The 9,978-nt window shown below is 41.6% G+C and overlaps 1 pseudogene; it reads left to right on the top strand.

The window, feature by feature from the left end:
* The first annotated feature begins 4,019 nt into the window (after window positions 1–4,019).
* Window positions 4,020–9,563, top strand: LOC130707559 (60S ribosomal protein L32-like; annotated as a pseudogene).
* The last annotated feature ends 415 nt before the right edge of the window (window positions 9,564–9,978 follow it).

The raw sequence follows: 9,978 nt of genomic DNA, 5'->3' as shown, positions 1-9,978 counted from the left end.
GGAGATTAATAAATTGATTATTTGTACTAAAATCTCCTGTTACCAGTCTTGTTTTTGTTTTTTTAAAAATATTTTTCTATTTATTTATTTATTTATTTTTGCCTGCGTTGGGTCTTCGTTGCTGCGCGTGGGTTTTCTCTAGTTGTGGCGAGCGGGGGCTACTCCTCGTTGTGGTGCCTGGGCTTATTGCAGTGGCTTCTCTTGTTGTGGAGCACAGGCTCTAGGTGCACAGGCCTCAGCAGTTGTGCCGCATGGGCTTAGTAGTTGTGGCTCGCAGGCTCTAGAGCGCAGGCTCAGTAGTTGTGGCGCACAGGCTTTGTTGCTCCGCAGCATGTGGGATCTTCCCGGACCAGGGCTTGAACCCATGTCCCCCACATTGGCAGGTGGATTCTTAACCACTGCGCCACCAGGGAAGTCCCCTGTTATCAGTTCTGTGATTAATCCCTCAGGAGTTTTTAGATTGGTATACTTTATTCCAAATTTGTGTCAAATTCTGGTTCTTAATCTTTTAACAACAAAGCACAAAACAGTTCCTAGGTATTCACCATTGGTCAGTGCTATTGTGTTCTTATTTTACAGATGAAGAAAGCAATCACCTGAAAAGTTAAATAATCTGGCCAAGGCATAACTGGAATTTGTATCCAGGCTGACTGATTTCAGAGCCTATAGCTTTTTCCATGTTTACTTGTTCAGTAGACAAGGTGAGAGCAAGCAACAGGATAATTGGCAAGAGGGTGAATGAAAAGTGCTCTTTATCCTATGGCCTATATTTAAACCTGGGCCATCAAGCAAATTTTCAAAGAAATGTTCTTTATTTTCCCAATTTGCTCATGCAAGAAATGTTCTTGCTGCATACCCTTGGGATCCTTTTTTAATTCCCTGAACCATTGTGGGTGGGCTGGACACATTAACAAATCATAACATGAAATCAGCCGTGACAGGCCTTTATCTGCCCTGTCATCAGTTTCCCAAGTGTCAGAGAGGTGGCTCAATCTGAGCTTCAGTTTATGTTGTCACCAACTAGAGAAAAAAAAAATGTACTGGGAATACTCTGTGCCAATCATTTCAAGATTAAACTCTAGTAATTTCTTTTTAATAACATAATTATCCCATTAGAGAAAGTACTTATAATTATAAGTTCAATTCAGTAATGGTGAATAGAATTTTTAATGGACTTTATTTTTTAGAGCAATTTTATGTTCACAGCAAAATTGAGTGGACAGTACAGAGAGTTCCCACACGCCTCATGCCTCCACACGTGAATAGCCTTTCCTATTATCAACATTGCTCACCAGTGTCATACATTTGTTTTTTTTGTTTGTTTGGTTTTTTTTGGCCACATTTTGTGGCCTGTGGGATGATCAGGGATTGAACCCCGGGCCTATGGCAGTGAAAGCATGGAGTCCAAACCACTAGACCACCAAGGAATTCCCACCAGAGTCATACATTTGTGACAATTGATGAAACTACACTGACACATCATTATCACCCAAAGAATAGAATTTTTTTTAATTAATTAATTAATTAATTAATTTTTGGCTGCATTGGGTCTTTGTTTCTGTGTGCGGGCTTTCTTTAGTTGCGGCAAGTGGGGGCTACTCTTCGTTGCAGTGCGCAGGGTTCTCATTGCGGTGGCTTCTCTTGTTGCAGAGCATGGGCTCTAGGTGCACGGGCTTCAGTAGTTGTGGCTCGTGGGCTCTAGAGCGCAGGCTCAGTAGTTGTGGTGCACGGGCTTAGTTGCTCCGCAGCATGTGGGATCTTCCCAGATCAGGGCTCGATCCCGTGTCCCCTGCATTGGCAGATGGATTCTTAACCACTGTGCCACCAGGGATGCCCCGAATTTTTTTACTTGAAAGATTTAGTCGTGTCATTTCAAATGACCCAACCACAACTGATGAATTCATTGTGAATACTAAGACTAAGCATTATCAAATGTCACCTTTAGTTAGAAGTACATATTTCCAGTATGATATTCAGAGATTTTCAGAAGATTTTGATTTTTTTTTTTTGCAATTGCAATAGCTTTATAAATTTTTTGTTGCTGTTTTTCCTCCCTGGTTTTATTTTATTTTATTAAAAAAAATTTTTTTTGGCCATGCAGCTTGCGTGATTTCAGTTCCCCTACCAGGAATTGAACCCAGGCCATGGCAGTGAAAGCCCGGAATTCTAACCACTAGGCCACCAGGGAACTCCCCTCCTCACTGGTTTTAAGTCCCTAGGGGCAGGAGAGAATGTATTGGCAGGACACCCAGAAAACAAGGTCTGCGTGCAGACTGACTCTGACACTGACTAACCCTGAGCCGTTCTCATTCTCATTATCATAAGGTAATCAGAGTGAGAGGAAGCACTGTCTTTTCTGCTCTAATACAAGTTGGAAAAACAGAAATTCAAAGTTTTGTTTGGAACCAGCAGAAAATGTGTTAGAAATAATAACGTGAAAAGTTAATAGTATTTATTGATTAAATAGCATTTATACTATGTGCCAGACACTGTGCTTAGTCCTTTGCATATGTTATCTCATTTAATTCTCACAAGCATTCTATAAGATAGGTATTATTATTATTTCCATCATAAAAATGGGTAAATAAAGGCTAAGTACCACACAGAAAGTCACACTAGACTGGTGGATTATAGTGCTGGATTTTAATCTCAAGTGTATTAGGGTAGGGTAACTGGTTTAGCAATCCCAAAATCATAGTAATGTAACACAATAAAATGTGTTTCTTGCTGGGGCAAAGTGCAGCGTGGATGGTCCTCGTCAGGTGGCTCTCTTAGGCAGCTCACCTCTAAGCAGTGACTCATGTACACAGGCCTCTTCCATCTTATGGCTTAAGCATATTGTAGCTTCAAGATCTCCCCATCATCAGTCAGCCTGGAGTGATGGAAAGAGAGCATGGAAGACTGAATAGGATGTTTTAAGGTCAGACCTGGAAGTAGTGACATCAATTCTGCCCACATTCCATTGGCTAGAACTCAGTCACGTGGGAATCTAGGATGCAAGGGAACCTGCGAAATGTGGTTTAGCTCCATGTTCTGGAAGGTGAGGCCACCTGCATATTGGTGAGCCCAAGAAATCTCTCCACAGCAGGTTTGTCTGACTCAGGACCCTTAACCACTAGACTCTGCTGTAACTCTAATCTCCACCCCTACTCTTTGACCAGAGGGAAAGTATCAAGTCTCTCTGAGACTTAACACTACATGAAATAAATCCATTTGGGAGTTTAAACAGCAACAAGAAATGGCATAGTGCAGCCATTATGAGCCTAGGAAGTAATGCTAAATCTGATGACCTGTTTATTAACTAGGTGACCTTGGGCACATTTCTGAATTTCTGCTTTTCCTTATCTATAACTTGAAAATAATATTTTCCTTTGCATGTCTTGCAGATTGCTGTGAGAGTCAAAGGGAATAGTTTGTGTAAAAATACTTAGTAAAAGGTAAAATGATACACAAAACACAAATGTCAGAGGTTGTTGGTGTTATTATTGTTACTTCCTAAGTGTCAATATGATTGATATAGATAATAATCACTCTGTAATATCGGAGAAGAAATCACTGTGAGTTGGGCTGGTCAGGGAATGCTTTATAGGAGAGTGGAATTTGAATCTGATCTAGAAAGATGAATAAGATTTACGTAGTAGAGGAGTAAGGAAAGGGCATTCAAGGCAGGGAGTATTGGACCACCAAAGAAGTGGAAGCCAGAATGAGCAGAGTGCTCCTGAAACACTGAAAAAACTGTTTGCTCTTGGAGGCTTCTGAGATGGGTTTGGGCAGGAGCAAGTGAACTTCAGGCTGCTGCCATCTCTGCTTCACTACAGCCGTCTTTTGAGACATTTGTCCATGGGTCACTGCCATTTCTGCAAGTCCTGTAAATGAGGCACCAACTGCACTTTGTTCCAGACTACCTTTTCAAGAATGTTTGATGGCAACAGGGTGTCCTTCTGGAGTAAATGGTAGGCATGTTTACTGCCCATTATAAAAGATTCAGGGGAGGTAGAAGCCATCTCCAATCCAGCATCATGACTGTTCTCAGACACCTTATGAAGCCCAAAGTGATCAAAGAGAAGACCAGGAAGTTCATCCAGCACCAGTCAGGCTGATATGTCAAAATTAAGTGTAACTGGCAGAAACCCAGAGGCATCGACAACAGGGTACAGAGAAGATTCAAGTGCCAGATCTTGATGCCCAATATTGGTCATGGCAGCAACAAGAAAATGAAGCACATGCTGCCTAGTGGCTTCTAGAAGTTTCTGGTCTACAACATCAAAAAGCTGGAAGTGCTGCTGATGTGCAACAAATCTTACTGTGCTGAAATGGCTCTCATTTCCTCCAAGAACCTCAAAGGCATTGTGGAAAGAGCAGCCCAGCTGGCCGTGAGTCACTGATCGCAATGCCAGGCTGCACAGTGAAGAAAATGAACAGTTCATGTGCAAGTTTTATTTGTGTTAAATAAAACCATAAAAATTCTGCAAAGTAAGACAAAGATTTTGGCTCCCTAAGCTCAGAGTTCTTCATGTACAGGTGTTAACTGGCCCTATTCCCATTGCCCTCTGGAAACTAGGTCTTGGGGAACTGACTTAAAACAGGCAGATGCTCTAGCTACTACTATTGCTATGAGTAATAAACCATCTTTGACTCTGACCCAGGAGTCTCATGTCTTCTACCAGCATCCATGAAACTATGACAGGCTAACTTGTTAACTTGCAAGTTGGGTAAAACTCAGACCCTTTACAGTTCTTGACAGAATCTATCTCTAGGAGGGATTTCACTGAACAGTACTACATACCAGGTGGGGTACTAAGTGCTGGGGATACAGAACCAAAAGGCACAGTTCTTGCCTGCAAGGAGCCTCCAGTGTACAAATTAGGAGCTTCCTGAGCTTGGTACTAATAGAGTTTCAGAGTAGTTAAATCGCTAAGCTAGTGAATACACACAGAAAAAGGTCAAACTCAGACTAATAAAATTCTAGCCATGATTGCGACTATATCCCAACAACAGGGTGGAAACCATATGGTTTTTCAGTCCTCTGAGAACAGGTGTATTCTCTATAGATGGCAGAAGCTGAGAAACACAGAGGTACATGGAGCCTTACAGAAGGCTTTAAAACAATACCCTTCAGTCCGCAGTGCCAAGAAAGAAGGTTGCTTTTAGATGTGCTCGCCCTTTCTATAACTCTTCCCTAAATAAATTGTCCTGAAGGGTGGCAGTAAAAGCATCACTTTCTGGCCCAGAGATCAAAGGGTATCTCTCGTGTGGATACCTGGTGGTGTTGGTAAGGGAATTTCTAACTTTGGGATTGTATCTAGGATGGGAGAGAAGGCAGGTACTACGTTAAATGAAGGGCAGGAAAGTTGCATATAGATGGAGAAGGATCTAGAACCCTAAGGCTGTGGTCTCTGAAACAACTGGTTTCACATACAGGGCCAAAGAAACCCTGGATTTATGATAGGGGCTCTGTCAGAAAAGTGGGATTAGGACTTATGACAGGAAGGGAGTGAGGAAAACTGGCTGGCGAAGTACTTAGTTGTCTGTACATAACAGACAGTGCTCAAGGTGCTAAAGCAATTTAATAAATAAACAGGGTATTCTAGGCTCATCTGACACATTAGATACAAAGAAGTATTATATGGCATTTGGCAAAAATGAGTGCCTGACACTGACACCTAATATGTGACAGCACAAAACCAGGAGCTTTACACAATGTGGCAGGTGGGAGTTTGGTCCTTGGCACTGGAAGCAAGAATCCATTCACTCAACAAAGTGTATTGGCACTGTTCTAGGTGCTAGGGATAAAGCAGTGGACAAGATAGAGAAAAATCCGTGCCCCTATTTTGTTCTAAATGAAGTTAAATCTGGCTCTGAGCCACCTAGGTCAAGGGAGATGAGAAATTCAGGATTTGTCATGTTTACTTTAGGGGGAAGAAAATTTATTAGGGGTTTCTATACCATCCCAGGGTCCTACACATTCCATAATATTCTGAGATGGGCTCTCTGTTCTTCAGACCACATTAGCTACCACTGTTGGTTGTTCATGATCCAAGTCTTTATGGTCCCTTTTCCAGGCCACCCCAAATATTTACAGGGCCTAGGACAAGAATACAAATAGAAGTTCATATACCACATGTTAAATATCTTAAAATTATAAATCCAGCCAAAAATCTGTTAAAGAAAATAGGTTCTATCATTCTATCTTGACACATACAATGTTGTTACAAGCTGGCCACCATCAGAGGCCCTGGATCCTGCTACTATGTGGGAGTACGGCACATGTCCCTGACTCTCTTGAAATCCATAAATGCATCCCCTCTAAACATGGGGAGGTGTTTCCCAAATAGTTTACTCTCTAGTGTTGGTCCACTTCTTCTCCCAACCCTTAATGTCTCCTGCCACCTGCAACAATCCAGCTGGATCACCTTCAAGACTAGACCAAAGGTTATGCTCTGAGTGTCAGACAACTTTTAATTTTGGCCCTGTAACATTAAAGCCATTAACTACTCCTGGAGGTAGACATGGCTGCTTTCCTTGGATCGGGGAGGCAGAAATACTTATAGCAGCGTGAACAAGATATAAATTAACATCTCAAACAGCTGCCCCACCAACTACATATTATCTCATTCATTTCTTTATAACAGTCTTATTAAGGAAATAAAACTGAAGCTCAGGAAGATTAAACAACTTGCTGAATGCCATAAAAGGAAAAGAACAAGAATTCAGTCCCAGAGTTGTCACCATCCACACTTCCATCTACCACACCTAAGAGCTTTGAAGAAATTCAGAAACAAATTTGTGAAACTGCCTGCCAAGGTGTACAATCTTGTATAACTGTTCCATTCACTAGAATAGATCCTGAGATTTGTTTTTGAGACTCCAGAGTACAGTAGTCCCCCTTATCCATAGGGATATCTTCCAAGACCCGCAGTGGATACCTGAAACCTCAGATAGTACCAAACCCTAGGTATGCTATGTTTTTTCCTATACTAACCAGTGGGTAGTGTATACTCCATGGATATGCTGGACAAAGGGATGGTTTGTGTCCCAGGTGGATGGAGCAGGATGGCACAAGATTCATCACGCTACTCAGAATGGTGCCCAATTTAAAAGTTATGAATTGTTTATTTCTGGAATTTTCCATTTAATATTTTCCGACAGTGGTTAACCACAGGTAAGAGAAACCATTGATAAGGAAAGACTACTACATTATAAGGGATGCAGTGAGAGAGAAATCAGAGCCTATTAGAGGATGCATTTCTGTTATGTGATCTTGCAGCATTTTATCAAAATATCGATCAACTCATTTTGCACTACAGTTTTAGTTCCAAAAAGCCACTAAGAAGCTCAGCAAAGAAGCCAGACATTGTCAAAAATAAAATTAGATAAATATCACTTGTAAATAAAATAAAATCGATTGTGAAATGCTGTTTGGTCAGTTCTTATTGTTTGCTGTTCTTTTGTTCCCTTATTCCTATTGTCCTGCTCAGGGCAGAATGTGTCCTCCTAAAGGGCAGGGCAGAAAGACTCCCTAGTCTTGGTTTTGTTGATGGTTTTATATTGCTCATTATGAGTTTCAAGAATATATACCCAGGGTGAAGAATAAACGTTGAAATCTTGGAAGACAAAACTTTTTTTCCCATTATTTTTATGCAAAAACTCAGACACTATCAAATTCAGATCCTAACTGTCTCAAAGACGCCCTTTTTTAAGGGTGTAGAGGGAGTAGGATAGGGATGGGGGAAATGAAGCAAGCACAGTGCCGGTGCCGTTTCATGAAGCCTTGGCCTTGGCCTGATCCTGTGAGGAGCTCTGGAGCATAAATTATACCTCAGGGTTTATCCAGCCTGGAGGCAAAGGTTGTGGGCTTTCTATTCAGGCACCAATCAATCAATGGCTATGGTTCCCCCAGGGCAATTCTGAATTTCTGCAAATACTGACAAAGCATCTTCTTTGGAAGCAAAGCAAACATAAGTTAGGAGATAGACCCCAGAATTGATCAAAAGTGATCAGAGGGTCTGTGAGTGATACACCAACAGCGTCAGCTATGCCAGTGACCGTCTATTCTGCAGTTTGTAATTCTTTCACTATAGGTTTGACTCTTCTCATCAACAGACAAAGGGTCCATTAACAATCAGTAAGTGGTGGAGAAAGAATTCTAAGTGATTTGAATTGTTAGAGCAGCGAAGGATTTTTTTTTTAAGTTCTCCAACAATTTATATATTTTATTTTTTTGGCCGTGCCACGCTCTTGTGGGATCTTAGTTCCCCAACCAGGGATTGAACCCAGCCCTGGGCAGTGAGAGTCCAGAGTCCTAACCACTGGACTGCCAGGGAATTCCCGAAGGAAGTTTTTAAAATCCCCTACTCAGAATTCTAGGGGAGTCAGATTGGCAGGAATATGGTCATATATCCTTGTACAGTGCAAAAAAAAAAAAAAATCCCTTTAGGCAATTGATCACTAAGTATATACCACATCACCAGCCCTGTAGGGAAGGCAAATTTATCTGACTCAGTCCTTATCTTGAGATGCTTCCACTATAGTTGGGTAGATGAGGTTCACATGCATGAAACAAGTATAAGCAACATCAACACTATATAATTAAAGACTGTTGGATTCTGAGAAAAGAGAAATAGACTTCCCTTAGCTACATTTTTTTTCAGATACTCACCGTAGGAGTGGTGAATAAGGTCAGATCAAGCCCATGCATGCATTGATTCCATCAATCTAAGTGACCTCTTTGTGCCAGATGATAAATATGTTAGGCCTGGGGAGAGAGATGGTAAGATACTGTGATAAATACAATAATAAAGGGTGTACTTTGGGGGATTATTTGGGTGCTATTAGTATTTTTTAGTAGAAAGCTCAATTACTCTATTTCATTGAATTTAAGATGCCATGAATTTTAAGATTTGCCATTATTTTATTTAGCATTAAGAAAGAAAAAACTCTGCTAGTTAAGCAGTGTAAGACACATCCCTATTGCAGAGGTGTTATAATGTGAAATAAATGTTCATTTTGGAATTGATAAGAGACATGACTTGCCTTAATCCTCTTCTCTGACTGTCCTTTGCTTTCAGAGGACAGACAGAAGAGTGCCTGCTTTTCCCTTTCTATAGTTCTTAGTGTTGTCAGTCTCTGCATTTCCTAATGAAAGAGGGAAAATGATAACAGCAAGACCTTTGATTTCTTTCTCTTACTTCTAATTAGAAATACCTCGATAGTGTAATGGAGGCCAATAACAATATTTGAAATAGTAGCTAATATTGATCAGGTGCTTAATATGGATCCAAGACTGGGCTAATTGCTTTTTACCCATTACTTAATTCTTACTTAATCCATTGGGAAAAGGTATTAATATCTCTATTTTACTTATAGGTAAAGTGAGATTAAAAGATGGTAAGCGGCGCCTTTCTGGCTCTGCACGCGGCGCCGGGGGAGAACCCTGGGGGCGCTGTGCTGCAGCCTCTTGGTCCCCGTTACCTGTTCGAGCCCTGCACTCAGGGGTCCGTCCCTTGCCGCCCCGGTACCCTTACGTCTCTCAGCCCCCGACTTTTTGCTCTGAGAGGCCCTGACCGGGCGCCGAGAGGGGGGCAGTGTCGTGTGCTACCGCCCCTCTCCCCCGAAGGCAGCGTCCTGTGCTAAAGAAAGGACTTGAGAGGAAGAACCACCGTAGGATGGTGAGCTGAAAGTGAGAACCTATAGGCAAAGTGTAAAGGGCAGCTTCCCAAGTTTATTGCTCCCTTGTATCTCCAGAGCAATTAAAACACTGGAGGTGAACTGGAAAGATCTGGAAAGACCTAGATCCCACCACCTCAGATCAGAAGAAATGTCAGCAGCAACCCCTGCTCACCAGAAGGAATCAAGAAAGGACTGCTCTCCTGCTCAAATATTTATCCTGCTCTTTTTACCATCCCAGTCATCATTGCACAGAGTTTATGTTTAGTACCAAATGCTTGTAGGGCTACCAGGTCCCATCTCTTTTTAAAT

This window comes from Balaenoptera acutorostrata, chromosome 3 (genome assembly GCF_949987535.1).
Source record: "Balaenoptera acutorostrata chromosome 3, mBalAcu1.1, whole genome shotgun sequence".
Classification (NCBI taxonomy): domain Eukaryota; kingdom Metazoa; phylum Chordata; class Mammalia; order Artiodactyla; family Balaenopteridae; genus Balaenoptera; species Balaenoptera acutorostrata.
The sequence above is the reverse complement of the archived record's forward strand: the minus strand, read 5'-3'. Positions and strand labels throughout refer to the sequence as shown.